The sequence below is a fragment of the Cololabis saira genome, chromosome 17 (genome assembly GCF_033807715.1).
Source record: "Cololabis saira isolate AMF1-May2022 chromosome 17, fColSai1.1, whole genome shotgun sequence".
Lineage (NCBI taxonomy): Eukaryota > Metazoa > Chordata > Actinopteri > Beloniformes > Belonidae > Cololabis > Cololabis saira.
The window spans coordinates 36,206,441-36,228,722 of record NC_084603.1 but is presented as its reverse complement, the minus strand read 5'-3'; the positions used below and the strand labels follow the sequence as shown (position 1 = coordinate 36,228,722).

The 22,282-nt window shown below is 40.5% G+C and overlaps 1 protein-coding gene across 1 annotated transcript in view; it reads right to left on the bottom strand.

Moving 5' to 3' along the window:
* Positions 1 to 22,282, bottom strand: part of LOC133463574 (regulating synaptic membrane exocytosis protein 1-like) — a 71,821-nt gene that overhangs the window by 5,445 nt on the left and 44,094 nt on the right. The window lies entirely within an intron of this gene.

Below are 22,282 nucleotides of genomic sequence, written 5' to 3'. Positions count from 1 at the left end.
AAAATACTGACCTATAGTGGCTGGGGTTGAGTTACGTATCTACCTGATGGAGCTGCGCTACAGGAAATGCTACAAAATCCTACAGCAAATGCAAAAAAAAGAAAAACAGAAAAAAAGTACCGTATGTCAAACTTTATTAACAAAATAAAAACCAGCTTTGCTCCGTCTCGTCAAAAGTCTCCATTATGCGAGTCAGCGTCGCTGCTGTTGTCTTGAACGTCTGTGACGATTCCTGACGTTTTTAGCGCCGTTACTTCGCGACACCAACTACATTACCCACAATCCCCCTGACTACATTACCCACAATCCCCATGACTACAGTAACAGAAATTACCGTAATGATCATATATAAGGTGCACTGCATTATAAGGCGCACTGCTGGTTTTTGAGAAAATTAAAGGCTTTTAGGTGCGCCTTATAGTGCGGAAAATAAGGTATTTATTGTTTAATTGTGTCTTGCCGCTTTTAATGTTGATGTAAAGCACTTTGAATTACCTTGTGTTGAATCGTGCTATACAAATAAACTTGCCTTGCCTTGCGTGAACACATGATCTAATGCTTAAATAATGCATTAGACCAGGGAGAAAAGTTCTGATGAAAACTAGGTTTTTGCCTTTGTGAGATGTGGGTGTATATTTTAAGTGTTTTCATTCCAATGGCCACATCTCAGAAACTCTCTAGGTCTGTTAGATAACAACGCTTAAATCCTTTACTTCCTGTGTTCTCTGGTGAGGACCGTGTGTGTCCTCCCTTCCCACTGCTCCCACTCACTCTGCTTCAACCAATCAGACACCTTAAGCTGGGCATACACTGTGCGATATTTTAAATCGTTTGATTCAGCCCCATCTCACACTGCACGACTACATCGCTGCGTTCAAAAGTTCACAGCCCATGATTTATGGTCTCACACTGTACGTCCCGATTGTCAGATGCGACCCGTCTGCTCACACTATACGATCATAATCCTCACATCGGACTTCTGTTACTGGAACTCGAGGCCGGTTTTGGGGCAAACGTGCGTCCTGCCCACCCGATCAAAGGTTATGGCGATCCTTTATTTTTTTATAATTTTATTTTTTTATATATATAAAAAGAAATCACAGAATATCTGTATCGTTTCTGATTGGGTGGGCACTGCGCATCATTTTTAGACAAAACAATGAACGCATACCGCAAAAGTTGTGTCTCGGTGGAGGGACCCGGCGTCCCAGCAAAATGAGCACAACAGAGAAGTTCAGAACAGCGCACAGAGCACACACTGAAGGCTGATTTATGGTTCCGCGCAGAGCCGTCTGGGAGATTTGCGAGGCCCTGTGCGAAATGGCCTGGGGGGGCCCTCGCGCGTGAGCGTAGCGAGTGCGTGCAAAGTTTTGGGGTTTTTCGGGTCGGATGGGGTGTCTATATGCGCAATTTTAACTCTCCAATTAGCAAAATACTGGATACCTTCCCCTGCCTCATCATCATGGCTTGCCTCGACGTGGGGCCCCACGGTTGCTTGAGATCCGGTCGGATCTGTGATTTTTGTAACAAATTTATCAAACGAGCCTTTCAGAGAGGCATTAAACTCTTCCATTTTCTTTCGTTTTTTTCTTTTTTCATCCCCTGATGGAAATTTCCTGATTCTGTCTCGTTCTCTCGACATTGTGTGAGAGTTTGTTCCACAGTTTGTTCCACACTCCACCCGTCTGGATCAGAGCAGCTTGTGTCTGCGCTTGGTCTGATCAGTTGTATTGAACAACAGACACGCACATCATTGCACATATATTTATTGATATGTACAGACTAGTACACATTTAGGTCTGTAATGGAACGTGACTGTTGATATTTATAAGGGAAGAAAAAAGGAAAAAAAAAAAAAAAAAAACGGTCCATAGTGCGAGGCCCCGTGCGGTCGCACGGTTCGCACACCCCTTGCGGCGGCCCGCAAATGTGGTATAAAAACACGACTTCATGTACAGTAAGTCTTGGGTTCTGGTTAGTTTCAGCCGACTGTTGATATTTATAAGGGAAAAAAGGAAAAAAAAACGAAAAAAAAAATTTTTGAAAAAAAAAATAAATAAATAAAAAACAAAAAACGGCCCATAGCGCGAGGCCCCTTGGGGCGCGAGGCCCCGTGCGGTTGCACGGTTCGCACACCCCTTGCGGTGGCCCTGATCTCGCGTTACACCAACGCAGGGCCTACGGCGTAGGGTACGCAGCGACGCACACCGTACGGTGCGTTGGTGTAACGCGGAACCATAAATCAGCCTTTAACAATTTGTGCCATTCTGTGTGGCGATAAATGAAAAAAGATTAGACAACGTCGTGATTGGACAAGGAATTGGCTGGGCAGACGTGGGAAATGCGGTCTTTTTTTTCTGCTATTAAAACATGATTTGTAATGTGAATTTGCAACACTTTAAACTACAAATAATAGCTTTTGACGTAACATCAGAGATTGTGCATGCTCTCTGCGAAAGGATGAGGCAAATCGAGTCGTAGCTGCTTCAACTGTGCGATTCCTTCACGAGGAGCGACCAGGATTTCAAACACGTTTGATTTTCTTGCGAGTACACGATTTGTGATCGGGAGCTCGTCGTGAGGTGTTAATCTCTCGTCGTTACCCCACATATACTGCACGAGGCACGACCAACGATTGGGTCGAAATCTGGGCTGATCCAAAAAATAGTCGCACGACTGGAAAATCGGCTCAAAACGAGTCGATAATCGCACAGTGTATGCCCGGCTTTACTGCCAATCACATGCCAAGGCAACAGAGACAACTGGAGGGGGGGGATGTTTCCGTGTCTGGAGGGTGCAGGGCTGACCCCACATGGGGATAGATGCATGGCTGGGTTGATCTGCGCTTGGAGTTTAGAGGACCCGATTTCCTCCTGGAATTGGGTATCTGCATGCAAATTATACTTGCATGAGTAGAAAGTCCTTTTGAAAAAAAAAAAACCATGGAAGCTCCTACTACGCCCCCTCTTTCAAAACTTTCATTTACTGTTTAATCATTTGTGTTCCTCTTAAAATGACAACTAGATGGCCTGAAAACTGAGGTATATAAGAGCTGAAGTCCCTGACATGGGCCTTTTTATAAACTGTATGCAACAGTACTCATACGTACTGATAAAAACAAAATTTTTCTACATAGTCTGTTATTAGCACTTTTCCAATAGTACCTACTCAGCTCGGCTCGCCTCCACTCGGTTTTGCGCTTTCCCACTAGGGGTCTACCGTGCCGAGTAGATACTTTTCTGTAATTATTCTGCCGAAGTTCTAAGCGGCTGAGTAGGCTGTATCTGACATCATCACACTACAGGCCACCGATTGGTCGGGGGGTTGGAGTCAGACGTCTGAGTCAGGAGGAGGAAATTAGAGAAAGAGACTCTGACTCTGACTCTCTTTTAACTTGATATGGAACACAAGCCACAGACCCAGCAGCACATCTATCATCTCCTCCAGGTTCTACATCTTTAGTGTTGTTGTCTTCTTCGTTTAGATACACAATCAAATACATCACAGCAGCTTCACTCCAACCTCCTACTTCTGATCCAGGTGCTGGATTGTTATGGAAGAGAAACCAGGCCGAGTTGAGTCTAGCATTTTAATGTCAGGTGTGAACACATGCATGTAGCGTTGGGCGCACCAAAGGGTTGAAGAGTAAGGGAACATATTCTTTAGTCCTACTACAGCATTATAGCTTCCTAGATTATAGCTTCCTAGAGGCACCCATCATCATCAGACATAGTGTCCACATAAAGAATTTAGCCTCCTCTATTAGCCAGATAGTGCTACCCATCCCCACAGTTGGATCAGCAAAGAGGAATAGTTGGTAGAGGTTTAGTTGCTTTTACAACAGTTTAGGATTACTCATCTCTGGTCACGCTCTCATGTTCCTCTTCCATCATTACTTTCTTGAGTGTCTTGATCACCATGTCCACTCCAGCTCTGCGTGTTTATTTCATTGTTGTATGACATAACACCACATGTGATACACAGGAGCAGTGTAAATAATACAGTAGCACATTGATAAACTGGATCACAATTTAATGTTGGCCGGTATCACAAAGTCCCTTACGGTGCAGTTTTAATTTGATATGATCCAAGAGCTAGCGATCGATATCAAAACAACACAAAACGCCCACAAACTTCCATTTCCTTCAAATCACAGTAACTAAAATATCAAGTCATGTTTGTTTTTAATCAGAGTTCATCTGGACAATTAAATTAAAAATGTTCAATTTCTTTAACAAAAATGGATAAAAAAAAGGCCAGTTAATGACATTAATTGAAGAGGATTGCATTTAATGGATTCTGATAGGTATTTTAAATGTTGCATCGATGGTGTTGCATGGGTGATCATTAAATCAGTGTGTGGATGCAGATCAATAGATTGCTACACCCCTAATACACAGTTGGTACAAGAAAAAAAGAGGACTTTTGCTATTCCTTAAAATGAAACTAGTGCAGATTATTTACCATTTTGTTATCAAAGGTATTTTAACATGAAATAAAGTCTTTTGTGATGCTTTAATTCCTTTGACCAGAAAAAATGGCATTTAGTCTGCACTTTTTGATGTACTGTAATTATAGCAGTAGAGGTGAGAATCAGCACCGGCTCAGCTCCACCACAAACTCGTTGCAGTTCCTCCACTGACCGATAGAGGCTGGCTGCGAAAGCGAGTCAATCTCCACTGACTCGCATGTCAAAATGTCCAACTTTAGAGCAGAAATAAATATATTTACATCCTGCTTCAAAAAAACGCTTTGGTCTCACTTGGCTGATTTCATACCCATGACGACTCTGTGGGGAATGAATGTTTTTGTACCGTATCAGGAGAGTTTCTGGGGACTGTTCTGGAGCATCTGGAGCTGAATGCAAAGAAGAATATTTTATAAACAGAAGAAGATCATAGACCACCCTGATTATCCTCATCACAACACAGGGATTCAGCAATGGAGTGTCTTTGGTAAGAGGTTCTTCAGATCCGCTGCAACACAGACCGCTACAGGAGATCCTTCCTGCCTACACTAATAAACCTCTACATGCTGTAAATATAATAATAATAATAATAATAATAATAATATATTTATAATCTATAAATATACATACAATAAACATATCATGCTACCAAGCTTACCAAAGCAATCAGCAGTTTGTACACTGCAAAAACTCAAAATCTTACCAGGAATATTTGTCTTACTGTATTTCTAGTTAAAATGTCTCATTTTTAGTCAAAAAATCTCATTACACTTAAAACAAGAGTCATTACCAGAAAAATAACTTGTTATTTGACAATTTTTACCTATTTCAAGTAAATTTTCACTTGAAATAATTAGAAAAATCTGCCAGTGAGACAAGATTTATCTTCTCATTACAAGCAAAAAAAATCTTGTCCATGTGTCCTTAAAAAGGTTCGACTAAGTCAGAGGTTTTCAACTGGTTTTGTCCCAGAGACCACCGTTATAACCAAGAAGCAACTTGGGGACCACTGCTTTTGGGGATATTTGTTTTATTTTGCACCTTGATTTTAAATAAAAGTATGGGCCTATATAGGCTATTTATTAGCATTGGTGTATATTTTTATTTGGACCTTTTGCTATAAAAAAACAACAAAAAACAGTCAATGAAAAATGAACAATAGGAAGCCAAGAGGGCTTATAATATTACAAAGTTCACTCTCACTCATTTGACATAATTTGGATGGGTAAATTATTCACAAAAATGAATAGGAAATGGAAAATAAATTGTGTCTAAATAAATATTTTTTTTTTTAATTATTGTTTTCCATTTACAATTTCACGGACCACCTGCAATACCGCCACGGACCACCAGAGGGCCGCGGATATAATTAAAAAATATGGACAGTATATACACAATACACAGTGGAGATAAAAAATATAAGATAAAAAAAAAAAGAAAAATCGTCTGAAACTATTGCCATATCAACTGAAGACCAAATCACCCAGCCCTGCTTGTAGTTTCTGATAACTTAGGCTTTCACATCTTTCCCATTTGGAGCAGTTGTTCCGAAACAGGGAGCGTTTCCCCCTAAAGATCGATTCGTTTGGTGAATACAGCAATCGTGCTCGGATGTGGGACAAAACAAGCGAGCCGAGATCTCTTAGGAGAGGTGGTCTCGGCCCGATTGCATTCCAGACCTGGAGCGTTCGTTTACAATGGGAACATAATCCACACAGCCAGAGCCGTCTGGGAGATTTGCGAGGCCCTGTGCGAAATGGCTGGGGGGGCCCTCGTGTGTGAGCGTAGCGAGCGCGCGCAAAATTTTGGGGTTTTTCGGGTCAGATCAGGTGTCTATATGCGCAATTTTAACTCTCCATTTAGCAAAATACTGGATACCATCCCCTGCCTCATCATCATCTCTTGACTCGACGCGGGGCCCCACGGCTGCTTGAGACCCGGTCAGATCGGTGACTTTTGTAACAAATTTATCAAACGAGCCTTTCAGAGAGGCATTAAACTCTTCCATTTTCTTTAGTTTTTTTCTTTTTTTATTCCCCGATGGAAATTTCCTGAATCTGATCAGTTGTATTGAACAACTGACACGCGCATCATTGCACATATATTTATTGATATGCACAGACTAGTACACATTTAGGTCTGTAATGGAACGTGACTGTTGATATTTATAAGGGAAGAAAAAAGGAAAAAAAAAAAAAAAAAAACGGCCCATAGTGCGAGGCCCCGTGCGGTCGCACGGTTCGCACACCCCTTGCGGCGGCCCGCAAATGTGGTATAAAAACACGACTTCATGTACAGTAAGTCTTGGGTTCTGGTTAGTTTCAGCCTAGCATGGACTGCACACCACAGAATGAAAGGGTATCGACGTACAACAACAACAAGAAAAGACCACCCGTCTTAAATATAAATGATAAAGTGAAAAAAGGGAAAGTGAAACCAGCGGACAGTTCCTGATCTAAGTTCAGTCAATATCCTGTTCCCAGAACCGCTTTAGTGTTTTGGTGCAAACAACTTTGTGCGTGTGCTATTGTTTCAGACTGCTTAGCCAACACAAGAAACTCCTTAAATCGATATGAGAAAGAGCGGAGAAGAGTATTGGTTTTATCTGGCATTACAGTATGCTGATTAATTGGATTTCACACTGTGGAGATTGAGGAGAAAGTAAGAAGAGTGGAAACAGACCAAAGGAAAAGAAATAAACTGATGGGCTGAGGATGAGAAGTTCAGGAGGAAGTGACACATGTGCTTACAGAGGGCTGCACATAAACAAACCAAGAGAAAAAGGAAATGACTGTGATATAAAAGGTGACTGAATGATTGGAAAAGATAGATGGAGCGTACCATCAGAAGGAGGAGATGTTAGAGCAGAGCAGAGGAAACGAGGCCAAGAATATGTGAAGAGGAATGGAAAGGAGGAAAGACAGAAGAAGAAAAAGAGGAGAAGATACTCCAGACTGGAGGAGAATAGGGAGGAAAGCCAGCAGGAAATAGATGGGAGGATGGAGGAAATGAGAGACGGGGCAGATACTTGGGGAAAGCATTACAAGCAATATGACGAAATGATCCTTCAGCTTATAACATTTTGGGCCAAATTCAAATGTGATATACACCCATGCAAGAGTTAGCGCTCCCTCTTTTAATGCTGTTTAGTTTTGTGTGTATGCAAGACCATTAGAAAACCATCTGATCATAGCAGGTCTGTGTATTAGGCAATTACAACCTCAGATAAAAAGCAGCAGCGTACAGTTATTTATTTAACACAAATGAAGCTAAAAAATGACAATAATAATGATAATGTGGCCAACACTAAAAGCGCTTTTCCACTAGTTCCTACTCATCTCATCTCAACTCAACTCAACTCGGCCTGGTTTCTTTTCCATAACAATCCACCACCTGGAGCAGAAGTAGGAGGTTGGAGTGAAGCTGCTGTGACGTATTTGATTGTGTGATCTAAATGAAGAAGACAACAACACTAAAGATGTAGAACCTGGAGGAGATGATAGATGTGCTGCTGGATCTGTGGCTTGTGTTTGATATCAAGTGTCAAGATGAGGATTAGTTGAGGACCCAAAAGCAGGAGAGCAGGAAGCAGGAGTTCACAAAAAGCAGGGGTTTATTGGACAAAAACAAAACCAAAAGCGCTGCTTAGCAGAATCAAAAAAGGCAGAACAGAAACAGGAATCCAAAACTAGAGGAGAACATGGAGGGAGCAAACAGTACAGACCGACCGGGAGCAGGGGAAAGACAAGACTAGATATACACAGGGGATAATGAGAGACAGGTGCAGACAATCAGGCCAGATGGGAAACAGGAGGGACAGAACTGAGAATCAAAAACTGGGGGAAGTGTCAAACCCTGACACCAAAAAGTGAGAGTGAGAGAAGTTTCAAGCGGCAACGCTTTTTAATTTTCCTTAGTTTGTCTCGGCGCTGCTGAAAAGTCAGCTGGAGCCGTGAGCATCTATGAAGAGACAGAGCTCCTGGTAGATCTGGTCGTTCCTTATCTCCCGTCTAGATCCCTTTTTAATTCTCTCCTCAGCACCAGGTTTATGAACATCTGACCCTCAGAGTTGGATCATGAAACAGACTTTTGCGCTGCCATTGCCTGTCGGAATAAAATGAACAAGAAGCCGGAGTTGCTCTTTCGCTGATGTCACATCATGACTCAGACGTCTGACTCCAACCCCCCGACCAATCGGTGACCTGTAGTGTGATGATGTCAGATACAGCCGACTCAGCAGCTTAAAACCTCGGCAGAATAGTTACAGAAAAGTATCTACTCTGCACATTAGACCCCTAGTGGAAAAGAACCAAACTGAGTGGAGGAGAGCCGAGCTGAGTAGGTGCTAGTGGAAAAACACCATAAGTTCCCCTAACTTCAATAACTTGTAGTTCAGCACATTCAGCACCAATAACTTAAGTTGACTCTCAGTCTTCACTTGGTTTGTTCTTTTACGACATTGCTTCAGTTCATTCAGGTTTTGGGGCATCCAGGTCGGCTTTAAGTTCAGTAGAGCATTTCCTCCAGGTGTCTCCTCCCTTTAGAATAATCATGGTCGACTCAATGATCTTGTATCTTGTAGGATTTTTAGTATATGCTTCAGTTACAAAAAAGTATAAAAACAGGGAGGACTTTAATATGGAGCTAGAACAGTCTCATAATTCACAAATGCACAGGACAAGTTTTACAAATGCACAGACCGATTTGCAAATGCACACACAGTTTCACACGTGCACAGGACAATTCACACGTGCGTAGGACAAGATACACAAATGTATTTTTGATGCACACACAAATATAACCTGATTTACAAATGTTTTTTTGTCTGTGAGCTGCGCTGGATTTGCGTGTGACTTTTGAGACTCCCCTGACGTGACTAGATCCACAAATAGGTTTTTTTTAACACGGAAGGATCTGAAACCAATCAGATTAAAGGGGCGGATACACCTGCTGTTTGAACTGCGTTAGCGCTGTTCACTGAGAAAAGTGATTAATATTTCGAGTTGGTGGAATAAAGATAAATAAACATCAACAGGAGATAAAAGATAAATAGACAGGATGGAGAGGAGATCACTGTTCTTATTTTCTTGTGATTTCGGTAAATAAAACAGCGCGATCGGAGATGGTTTGTGGGGCTGATCAACCACAGCCGTCAGGAGAGTTCTTAGTCCTGCCGATGCAGCAATGATGAAAAACAGCGGAGATATTTCTGTATTTGAACTACAGGTGTCTTTCAGGAGAACAAGCCTGTTGACGGGGGTGAATATTGCTGCAGGTCGCGTTCTGGCTCTGGCCGCTAGTGGCGCTGGTCCCGGTCAGACACCAGCTGACCAGTGACCAGACGTGGAGGTCAGAAACAAGCAGCTGTTATCCTCACATTTATGATGTGACATCGCCACCACACAGAGACAAACATACGTCAAAACAGCGGCGGATCAGGACAGTCCTGGTGCAGACAGAGTCGTGCTCATGGGAAGATGCAGCCGTGATGATGCTGTCAGGGTTTAGTCCACCGATCATCAAACATCTGAGCTGGATACAGAGGTTCTTCGGTTATCAGTCGACTGATACCGACTTTACTCCAGATATTTCGGTAAATTAATCTCGTGACGTGCACTGCTGCTCCACCTGGCGCTGCAGCTCGTCCCCGTCAGACAGCGCAGCCTCTGCTGTCTGTCTGGTTCTGAATCAGCGGGACAATTCCATGTAACACGTAGTCAAACCAAACGGAGCAAATACATAAATATCTCCGCTGTTTTTCATCATTGCTGCATCGGCAGGACTAAGAGCTCTCCAGTCCCGACGGCTCTGGTTGAACAGCCCGACAAACCATCTCTGATCGCGCTGTTTTCTTGCGGGATCACATGAAAAGCAGAACAGTGATCTCCTCTCCATCCTGTTTATTTATATTTTATCTCCTGTAGATGTTTATTTATCTTTACTACACCAACTCGAAATATTAATCACTTTTCTAAGCGAACGGCGCTAACGCAGTTCAAACAGCAGGTGTATCCGCCCCTTTAATCTGATTGGTTGCAGATCATTCCGTGTTAAAAAAAACCTATTTGTGGATCTAGTCACGTCAGGGGAGTCTCAAAAGGCACACACAAATCCAGCGCAGCTCACAGACAAAAAAACATTTGTAAATCAGGTTATATTTGTGTGTGCATCAAAAATACATTTGTGTATCTTGTCCTACGCACGTGTGAATTGTCCTGTGCATGTGTGAAACTGTGTGTGCATTTGCAAATCGGTCTGTGCATTTGTAAAACTTGTCCTGTGCATTTGTGAATTATGAGACTGTTCTAGCGCCATACTTTAATAACTAGTCAGATAATTTTGTATTTCTGTACAGTATAAGTTAGTAAGTAAGAATAAACTGATTTATATGATTCATTCCAATAACTATGTCTAACATGTTGCATGAAAAGGGAAAAAAAATCAGCGGACGGAGCAGTGAAAAAGAGGAGGGATGAGAAAAGCAGAACACGAGAAGAGTGGAGAAAGGAGAAGGAATGTGTAGCTGTGAAAAAATAAAAGAAGAATGTATTAAAAAAAAGAGTAAAAGGAAGACAAAGAGACTAGAGGAGCGTTGATAAAAACAAGGTGACAAGGAAATTAGAAAAAAAGGGAAAGTAACCAGAGAAATGAATACACCGAGAAAAAAAATGAAGAAAGGGGAAGAGAAGAAATGAGATTGGGAGATGCAACAGTGGAGGGTATGATGAACTAAGCTACAGAGAGGAAATGAAGAAAAAATACAATAATGTAAGCTTTTAAATGAGATGGTGGAGGAGACAAAATAGAAGAGAGAAAAATTCAAGAGGGTGATGGAAGGATACAAAAGGAGGAGAGGAGTGTGAAGAGCAAAATATGAAAGAGGAGGATCCGTCAAAGGGAGAGAACAGAGATGAAGACATGTAGAAGTGAAAGAGTGCAGAAAAGAGGAGAAAAAACACAGAAGAAGAAAAAAGAAAAGATCAAATGAAGGGATAAAGGGGGATACGGAAGAGTATTAGGGCCAGGCAGGAGAAAAATAAAAATAATATTTTAGAGGAGTAAGATTTTTTTTCATTATGCACTTAGAAAAAAAAGTCGAAATTACGAGAAAAAAGTCGAAATGTTGAGAATAATGTTGAAATACAATTTCGAGAAAAAGGTCGAAATGTTGAGAAAAAAAAGTGCAAAATTGCATGAATAAAGTTGAAATGTTGACAAAAAAGACAAAATTCCGACTTTATTCTTGAAATTGTATTTCAACATTAAAGCAGAACAATGTAACTTTTCCACCTTAATATAATATTTCCAGAGTCATTGTGATGGTACATCAACTTCCAACAGGTTTAATGAACCTCTGTCATGATCTGAGGGGTCTGTATCGCCTTCACTGGCACTATGTAACTTTGAGGTGCATGGTAGGAACCCTGCCACACTACTGCTAAAGCACTACCGCTTTTGTCCAAAGGAGCCGCCAAACTCAACAAAAGCTGAAAGTTACATTGTGCTGCTTTAATCTGGACATTTCGACTTTTTTCCCGAAGTGCACAATGAAAAAAAAATCTTCCCCTCTCAAGTATTTTTTCTCCTGCTTGGCTGTGATACTCTTCTAGGGGGAGAAAGAGAAAAGAGGAGAGGTTTGTAAATGGTGGAGGAGCTGGTACGGAGTACCAGAAGGGAGGAGCAGTAAAAGAAGAGAGGATAAGATGAAACGAGAGATAAATGCAAGGAAAGAAAAGGATAAAAGAGAGGAAATAGGAGTGAGAGGTGAAGGAGTAAAAGAGGAAGTAAAGAGAAATGAGGTTGCAGTAGTCTAGCTTTGATTCAGTTTCAGGGACCTGAAATGGTTGCTGTTTGTGTCTCTGCCTGTTCTTGTTTGTTTTTTATCTTACAGATTCCAAAGGCTTGTGTGCCCGTTGTGCATTTCCATGTGTTTTTCGTGTTTTAGACTAGCAGCAGATGTCACCCCTCAACACCACCCCAACCCCGACCCCCCTCCCCTTCACATTAAAAAAAATATATAAAAAAAAATGAATAAGTATCTGTATATGTATAAGTATATATATATATATATATATATATATATATATAGCACTCAAGGTCACCGTACAACAATCAAAATATAAAAACACAATTTAAACAGAAAACAGCAGAGTTTGTAGCAGATTACTCATTCCAGTACACAGTGGATTAACAAGGTTGTGTCCCTTTTAAAAGTAGAGAAAATTAGATACTCAAGAAGGGGAAACTTGAACAAATTCTATAATAATTGGCAACCGTTTATGGACTTTTTTGCAACAATGTAACCACCCCCCCACATACCCTTTTTTTTTTATTTAGTTTTTTTTTTTTTACTTGGGTTTTTTTTTTAAGATATTTACTTTGTGTCTATCAGTATGTTTATGTGCCCAGTTAATTATTTCATACAGACTATGTCTATTTTATTGTATTGTTTATCTACTTTTGTTTTGTATTATCGTTATTTGTTCTTAAAAAAAATGTAAATTTAAATTCTCTGGTGCATACAACCATGTTAAAAAAAATTAAAAATAGTAAAAAAATATGAAACAGAAAGATACATGTAAATATATATATATATATATATATATATATATATATATATATATATATATATATATATATATATATATATGCCTCAGGTTACCAACATGGTATTATATGCAGACAAAGTAAAAAAAAAAGAAAAAAAAGAAACAATAAATACGGCTAAAGTCTTCTGATTATTGATGTCAGAAGAGAACGCATGGCTCAGCCAGCGTACGCCAGACTACCGTCTAAGCTGCATGCATCACATTACTTACAAAGTGGGGGTCAGCGCTGCAGCCTCCTCCCCCATCAGCTCAGCCAATAAAAAGTGCAAGTCCCAGCGGCAGAGGCCACCGAAAGTGGAGTCCAACATCGGACTGTTTGCTCCAGTTTCTCATGGTTCCACTGGGTGTTGGAGACCAAACCTGCCCCTCTAAATACACCTTTCACAGACTCCAAGGACGCGGCGGGTGAAACTCAAGCTGGCTGCGTAAATGTTAACACCTGGCCTCACACACACGCACACAGACACACAACTCAACACACACACACGCGTGAACCCGATAAGGCGGAGTACACACTTCCTACAGTCACTTCCTGGGAGCAATAATGTCACCAGGAGGTGACCCGCTGCTGCACCACGGGGCTCACTTCCTCATGCTCCCAGCCAGTTTATCTCTGCTCAAACCAGTAAGACGGGGATAAATAGGTGCAACTATTGTCACATGTTCCATGTTTGTTGGTAATTATTACCAGTACTGGAGTTGTAAAATAAAATCAGGGGGGATGGTGGATTTTATCATATGGAGACAGATAATTTGTGCTGATTACAAATAATATAATATATTACAAATAATAGCAGTGACCAAAACACCTGCAGAAATACTGCAGGAATGACATAGCAGCAGTTAAATGCAGCCTTCTGTAAGCTTTAAATATCCACTGGGCTTACATCAAATACTACGACGGAGTATTAGGGCAAAACTAAGACAAAAAAAAATTGGAAATTACGAGAATAAAGTCGTAAAATTACGAGAATAAAGTCATAAAATTACGAGAATAAAGTCATAGCCTAATGTTGAGAGAATAAAGTTGTAATATTACGAGAATAAAGTCGTAATATTATGAGAATAAAGTCGTAATATTATGAGAATAAAGTTGTAATATTATGAGAATAAAGTCGTAAAATTACAAGAATAAAGTCATATTGTTGCAAAAATAAAGTCGTAATATTACGACTTTATTCTTGTAACATTAGCCTATGACTTTATTCTCGTAATTTTACGTATTTATTCTCGTAATTTTACGACTTTATTCGCGTAATTTCCATTTTTTTTTTTGTCTTAGTTTGGCCCTAATACTCCGTCGTAAAATACATCAAAACACAACAATAAAAAACAGTTTTCTGAACTTATCAATATGACTCTGTCCTTCACAGGATAAGTAAAATGGATCACTGCAAAAACTCAAAATCTTAACAAGAATATTTGTCTTATTTCTAGTTAAAATGTCTCATTTTAGTAAAAAAAAATCATTACACTTAAAACAAGACTCATCACTGGAAAAAACAGCAATTTTCACCTGTTTCAAGTAGATTTTCACTTGAAATAAGTAGAAAAATCTGCCAGTGGAACAAGATTTTTTTGCTTGTAATGAGAAGATAAATCTTGTCCCACTGGCAGATTTTTCTACTTATTTCAAGTGAAAGTTTACTTGAAACAGGTGAAAATTGTCAAATAAGATATTTTTCTGGTGATGACTCTAAATGTTGAAATAGCAGTAAAACCACATTCATTGATGAAATGACATAAGGGATGGAAAGGGGGGATGGCAGTTTTACAGGAGGGATGATTTGGGCCGTTTTTATTTCAGGGGGGGATGCCATCCCCCCTCATCCCCCCTCATCCCCCTCAACTCCAGTACTGGTTATTACACTGAATTCTCACGGGAAGCCTTGACACTGAACTGAATCTGGGGATGTTACCTGAATTAATAAATGAAAGAGGTTGTTTAGTTTTTGATTATTGACATTTAGTATTTCAGAGGGGTTACTGTAGCTGTTCCATGGCTTTAATCCAAAATAGCTTCTACTGGTATTAGCTTTAATAAATCCATGTTGGCTGGATGGAGCAATAGTCGGTATTAAATGCAGAGAGAGGGCTCAGTGCACTCGCTCATCCGTACTACATCTCATTTCCCTCCTTCCTCAATGTCATTCTCTGATTGGGTTCATTGAGTTCCTTAATTATTTCCAGAACTCTTTACTTCGGCTTTCCTTTTCTGCTGTCCATCAACTTTGTCTGGGAGATAAAACTCCTCACAAACGCATATGAATGTGTGGGCAGGGCTACTGTACCTCAGCATTAGCTTTTGGAATGATTAGTCAGAGAATACTGAGGAGTCAGTGAAGAGAATGAAAAGTGGAATGTGTTTGTATTAGGGGTGTAACGATACACTAATCTCACGATACGGTACGATACACGATATTGTGGTCACGATAATGATACGATATTATAGCAGTATTTTTTTAACAACCTTGAATGAGGAACATATGACTGGAAAAAATTGTCTTTTATTTGAAAGACACAAAATACAAAACAATACTGTACGTTTGCTATGCTTTAACTTTAACTGTTTAAGTTTTAAAGAGAAAGCCAGGCCAACCATTTTCCACAAACTGAACTAAAAGTAAATGTCAGGTTTGCATTATGCATCTTCACTCTCATACAAGTATAAATATTTTGCCACAAACTGAATAGTTTCTCTCATGTGTGATTTTACTTTTTTCTTTTCCAGAAATTTAACAACTAAAATTAAATAAATAAATAAAAGTAAATAAATACATACAATTTTACATCATAAAAAAGATTGATTCATGCTCACCTTATAAGTGTAAGAGGATATTTATTTTAGTTAAGAAGGTTATTTTGGTAATTCAGGGTTGATTATTTTATAAATATATTCTTTATATTCTGATGTAAATCAGGGACTATAATGACACTAGTCAGTTTATCTGTAGTGATTAGTCTGTTTTAGATTGGGCGGAGTGATACGCCACAGTACGGCACTAGGTGCTGTGTTGATGTTCTAAAATCCTACACTGTTGAGGGACATTAAAGTACACTGGAACTCAGCAGAAGTTGTCCCCGTGTTTATCCTACTCACGACCCTAAAAAAGTTTAATTTAATAAGGTAAGGTTTAACTCTACACCAGCCTTACATAAGTAAAAGTTCAGAGCTCAAAACCCCCAAGAGTCCCGTGATCGGGACCAAAACGGTACCAGTTTCTTCTGAGCGGAGGAAGATTTTTTTTTCGTCCTGAAATCTTTTCTTCTTCGTTACACAGAATCAGTCAGATTCCTCTGGATTCATCATTGATTTCCAGGAAGTAGTACCAACAAAAGCAGAGGAAACCCCCTCTGGACACCATAGGAGAGGCATACGACCAATCAGAAGCCACTTCCACACAGCGATGGTGCTATGAAGACGTACCGGGGATCGCTTCTTCATTCCGCCTCCGCTCTCCAGCTGTGCATTCCCACTGATCACAGGAAGGACCAATATTCCCTCAGCTGTGTTCTTTCATAAAAGCATTACAGCACCCCATCATCTAAAGACAGTCCCTTTCCCTCACTTCAAGATCTACAGTCAGCAAACAGTCTCTAATGTCTCTGGTAACTGGCTGCTGTATTCAGTCAGCAATAAATAAAACATGACAAATGCAAATAGAAACTGAAGTTTCTACCTGGCTGTTCCTGTGGGACAGAAACAGAAACAGCTGCTCTGGCTTCACTTTTCCTATTGCTGTTGGTGCTCGCCTTGTTGCCTTACACTGAAAAAAATACATCTAAGCGCATGTAAATATAACATATTTAAATCTGTGATATTAACAATTAATATAGATACACTTCAGGTGGAGCTTTGTTTGGTTTATTACACACACACATACACACACACACACACACACACACACACACACACACACACACACACACACATACACACATATAGTCATTTAGTCACATGCATATACACACACACACACACACACACGCATGATCATATACATACACACACACACACATAGACATACACACTGGCTTGTTCACCTGCATGCTGGCTCTCTAGTTTTTGGGTTTAGGTAGCGGTAGCGATAGCTTAGCTCAGACTGCGATCAGATCTCGGGATTTGGGTCGATTGCTGTTCGTGTTTTGGATGGCTCCGTGCCGGTTTCGTGCTTTGTTTGTGGTTTTTTGTTGCAGATTTCCAGTGCTTGACGTGTGTCTCCGTGTGTTCCTGCTTCCTGGATTGGCAGTGGATGTCGTCACCCCCCCCCCCCCCCCCAAAAAAAAAAAAAAAAAAAACACTGGGTTTGTATGTGTATATTTATGTATGTGTACGCATATGTGTGCGTATATATATGTATATATTAAATATAGTAATAATGCACGTATATACACTTTTGGTTTCTACCGTCATGGTATCAATCAATAATATGTGTGCAGACAAGGTAAAAAAAAAAAAAAAAACAATTAAAAATTAACTTTGTTGCTTAACATGAATAAATCTAGTTATGAACTTAATCTGCATTTGTTCAAAAAACAAGGCATTGTGCATTTTTTCCTTAACAAGCAGTATTTCTGTAATCCCAGGCAATCTTTTCATTTACAACAAACAACAAGCAATGATCTTGTTGTATTGACTTTTCCTTTAACAATTTTAATCTATTGGGCAGATTTACCAAAGTTTAGATGAAACATGCTTTATTTGTTTAAGTAGAAACCACAGTAAAAAATTATTTTGCTTTATCTACTTTAAAAAATTAAGGCAACTTTTTCGCACAACTTTTTTTTATGTAGATCAAAAAAAGACTAGTTTTTGTATAAACTACTTAATTTTTAGTATGTACAAAATCCATTTGCAAGTAAAGTCAACTTAATTTTGGTAAATAAAGTCAATTTAACACAATTAAGTTGACTGTACTTGCAAAATGTATAATTTACATACAAAAAATTAAGCAGTTTATACAAAGACTAGTCTTTCTTGATCTACATAATAATCTCATGCAGAAAGTTGACTTATTTTTTTTAAGTCGATCAAGCACAATATTTGTATGAGTGTAGCTGGATGAGGAAGCAGCTGTCAGGCGGCCCGCTGGGCTGTGTTTCGCCATCCTCGCCATCTTGATTTCATGTTCTGCACATAGTTTGCAGCGTCTTCACAACCCCGTCAGGCCTTTTTGGAATGCCAGTTCACACAGCAGTCGTGTCAACCACTTTACGCCCCGTTACTACCTCTCAGAGGTGGTGCGGGCCTGGAACACAATGTTAGTGGTTCCACCTTGTACCATTCACACACATACCGCTCAGCAGGGTGTAAAGAGAAAAAAGAAGGCTGCAGAAGTGGGAAGAAAGGGCTGTGTGAATGGAGCTGGAGAAACAAAAGCGTGTGACATACAGTAGGTGGTGTAAAACAGACCAGCATCAGCAACATGCTGCGCTGTGGAGGAGGAACACCGACCAATGACTCTTGGCGGTTTCGTCGATCCAAGGAGTCGCTAGCAACTCTGCAGTCATCTTGGTTGTTTTGAATAGCAGCTCTTAGACGCTCCTATCGCCACGTGACTTCCACAATGATGAAAATGTCTGGGTGGAAGGGGGGTATCAGACCCATTTCACAAGGGAGGATTTCCACGTTAGCCAGGTCCTGCTCAAGGTTTCTTCCTTCCTAAAGGGGAGTTTTTCCGCTATATAAATACAATTGAATTGAATTCAAATTGAATCGATTAGCTTTAAAGGTATAGTCAGTAATGTTGGAGAGCTAGCAAGATTTGAAAGTGGCACCTCCTCTAAGCCCCGCCCCCTCCCCCCCCTCGCGTCAGCGCTCCGTCCAAAGCCACGCCCCCACAAAAGTGGGGAACGTGCATTTGCAGGAGTCCAGTTTTCCAGGACATTTTGGACAGCACATTTTCAACAAAACTACCCCATGTCTCATTCACCTGTAAGCGAGGCCGGTTTTAGGGGGGGCAGGGGTGAGCTGTGCCCACCCAAACGTGTGTCCTACCCACCCAATCAAAGTTATGGGGATCCTTTATTTTTTATAATTTAATTTTCTAATAAATATAAAAAAAATATCACAGAATATCTGTACCGTGCAGGGTGGGCACTGCGCATCATTTTTAGACACAACAATGAACGTATACCGCAAAAGTTATATATATATTATATTATATATCATATTATAAGTTAAAAGACGTCCCAGCAAAATGAGCACAACAGAGAAGTTCAGAACAGCACACAGAGCACACACTGAAGGCTGATTTATGGTTCCGCGTTACACCAACGCAGAATGGTGCGCGTCGCCGCGTAACCTACGCTGTAGGCTACGCCGTACCCTACGGCGTAGCCGTGGCTCCAGAGCCTGAACAGCACCGCAGCGCACCGCCATCCGCACCAGCGCTCTCCGCCCTCGCCAGGATGGAGACGACTCCATCCCCACGGATCCCCACACTGGGGATTGCGTTTTCTCGTTTTCTGCGCCATTCTTCAGCAAACGTGAAGTTTTCCGGCAAGATTTTCGACGTGACGAGTGCGCGCATGGGACAGAGGGGGGCGTAGCGGGACTTAAAATGGGCGGCAGTAGCTCAGGTGGTAGAGCGGGTCGTCCAATGATCGGAAGGTCGGCGGTTCGAATCCTGCTCTGTCCCAGTTTGCTGTCGTAGTGTCCTTGGGCAAGACACCTTACCCACCTTGCCCCATGTGAATGTGTATGAATGTGTATGAATGTTGGTGGTGGCCGGAGGGGCCGTTTGGCGCGATATGGCAGCCACGCTTCCGTCAGTCTGCCCCAGGGAAGCTGTAGCTACAATGTAGCTACCACCACTGGTGAGGATGTGTATGAATGAATAATGATTTCTGTGAAGCGCTCTGGGTGCCTAGAAGGGCGCTATATAAATCCAAGTCATTATTATTATTATTAAAATGAAGGCAATGATTGGTTCTTTCCCCCCTGCCAATCCTCTGGTCCTCTGACCAATCCGTGCCATTCGGAGCGCAAAAAACAGATTGGTCAGAGTTTTTACAGGATTAAAGCTGTCAGAGAGGTCGTATTTTTTTTTTTCCATTTTCTGAACACATTATTCACTGGCTTCTCTCAGGATGGAAGGACCATTTCACCCAGTATAACAATAAATGTTTTTGAATACGATCACAGACTATAGCTTTAAGTCCCGTTTGAATGCTCCTAAACAACAGGTAGTCAATTTGTGTTCAAAATGTGTCTAAAACCTTTTGCGACAACATTTTCTCACAGATATTAGGTGTGTTTCAGGTGCTGGGATTCAGGGTAAACCCACCCGACCTCTAACCTCCTCAGCCCCTTCACACTGTAGTGCCACACAAGAATTGTTGACTGAAAGAAATAACACAATTGACCACAAGGTGGCGGTCATTTGCAGCAAAAAGAAGAATGCAACAATAGAGGAAAGAAAAAGAAACACGTAAACAAGGAATGCTAGTTGTGTTTTCGTTTGCTTTTCTTCATACCCCGCAGTAGTAGCAATTGAAATTGAAAGAAAACCCCCTGCCGGACCTCTACATTGGCGTTATACGCCAACAAGGCCTGAACCGACATGCCAGTCGAGCTGTCACTTTTTTTGTAATCTCCATCTTCATTAAATGCACTCACAGCAAAATGGTTCTGGTTCAAATTAGTTCTGTTCTCATGATTTAAGTTCACGGGAAAGTGCTGAACGTGATTTAGAAATGGCGATCAACCGGGAAGGTCCTTTAGGCCAACCCTAGCACCTCTCCTACTACAGGAAAAGAAAGGTTCCTGACGGCCACTTTAGCAGAGCCGTTACTGGGAATAGAATAGAGACACACGCCTACGATCCACGCCTGGAAAATCTACCCAGAACTCTGGCTAGTGGAAATGCGCCTATAGATAGATTGTCTGAGTTAGCAACAGTAACCAAGGGGGCAGAGGTGGGTAGTAACGAGTTACATTTACTCCGTTACATTTACTTGAGTAAGTTTTGGGAAATGTTGTTCTTTTAGGAGTAGTTTTGAATCACTATACTTTGTACTTTTACTTGAGTAGATTTGTGAAGAAGAAACTGTTCCTCTTACTCCGCTACATTAGGCTACGTTGAGCTGTTACTTTTCTTTTATCCCTTTTATCCGCGTACGCGTCAATCTCATGACATCACTGGGTGATTCTTTGGGAAAAATGTTTGTTTTTGCATGTTTTGTCACATTTACACAGACTCAAACACACACAGAGTTTCTATGAGTTCATGTTTGTTCTAGTTCTGCTGGTTAAAAAAGAAAAGTACAAAGGCTGGAAATTTTGTGCTATTTTGCTTAATTTATTTTTTTATTCTGTTATTATTTTATTTATTTTCCTATTTATTAAAGTACTTGAATTTACTTTAAGATTATTTTAATTTAAGCTATTATTTTTTATTTTTTATTAATTTTAATTTATTTTATTATTTTATTGATATAATTTGCCTGAAGATGATTATTTTGTACTTTTGTCTGTTTGAATAGTTGTGTTAAAAAAATAAATCAGACGTTACTCAACAGTTACTCAGTTACTTGAGTACCGTAGTTTTTTCACCAAGTACTTTTTTACTTTTACTCAAGTAATTATTTTGATGACTACTTTTTACTTCTACTTGAGTCATATTATTCTTAAGTAACAGTACTTTTACTTGAGTACAATTTTTGGCTACTCTACCCACCTCTGGGCATCACACAAGGATTTGTCCAGTTCTCTTTATGCAGTCTATGTTTCAACCAGGTTTTGAACCAAGTGTGTCCATTTCTATCTCATTTATTTTGTCAGGTCTCTCATAAAGGCCCAGGTGCTTGGAGACTCAGCATGTGGCTAATTCAGATCCAGTTTAACACTGTTCTATGTGAGACATATTCAGAGGAGGAATACTTGTTGTGTTACACTGTTGCCCACTTGGAATCTCCATAGCAAGATCCAGGCTATTTGTAACATTTTTTAAAAGCACACGTCAACCTTTCAACTAAAGTATAGCCACTCTCTGAGCATGACAGACTCTCAAACCGCTGCTCGCTGCTGCAGGCCCACGCGTAGGGATCGGTGCGGCTAATGCTTCCTCCAAGATGTTGTGGTTGACTTCCCTGCAGTCTGTTGGGTGAGTGTTTGAGAGAACAAGGAGCAGCAAAGCGGCTGACGCACATGGAAGAGAAGTGTTGCTTCTAATGCAATCAGATCACCACAAGTGTTATCTGG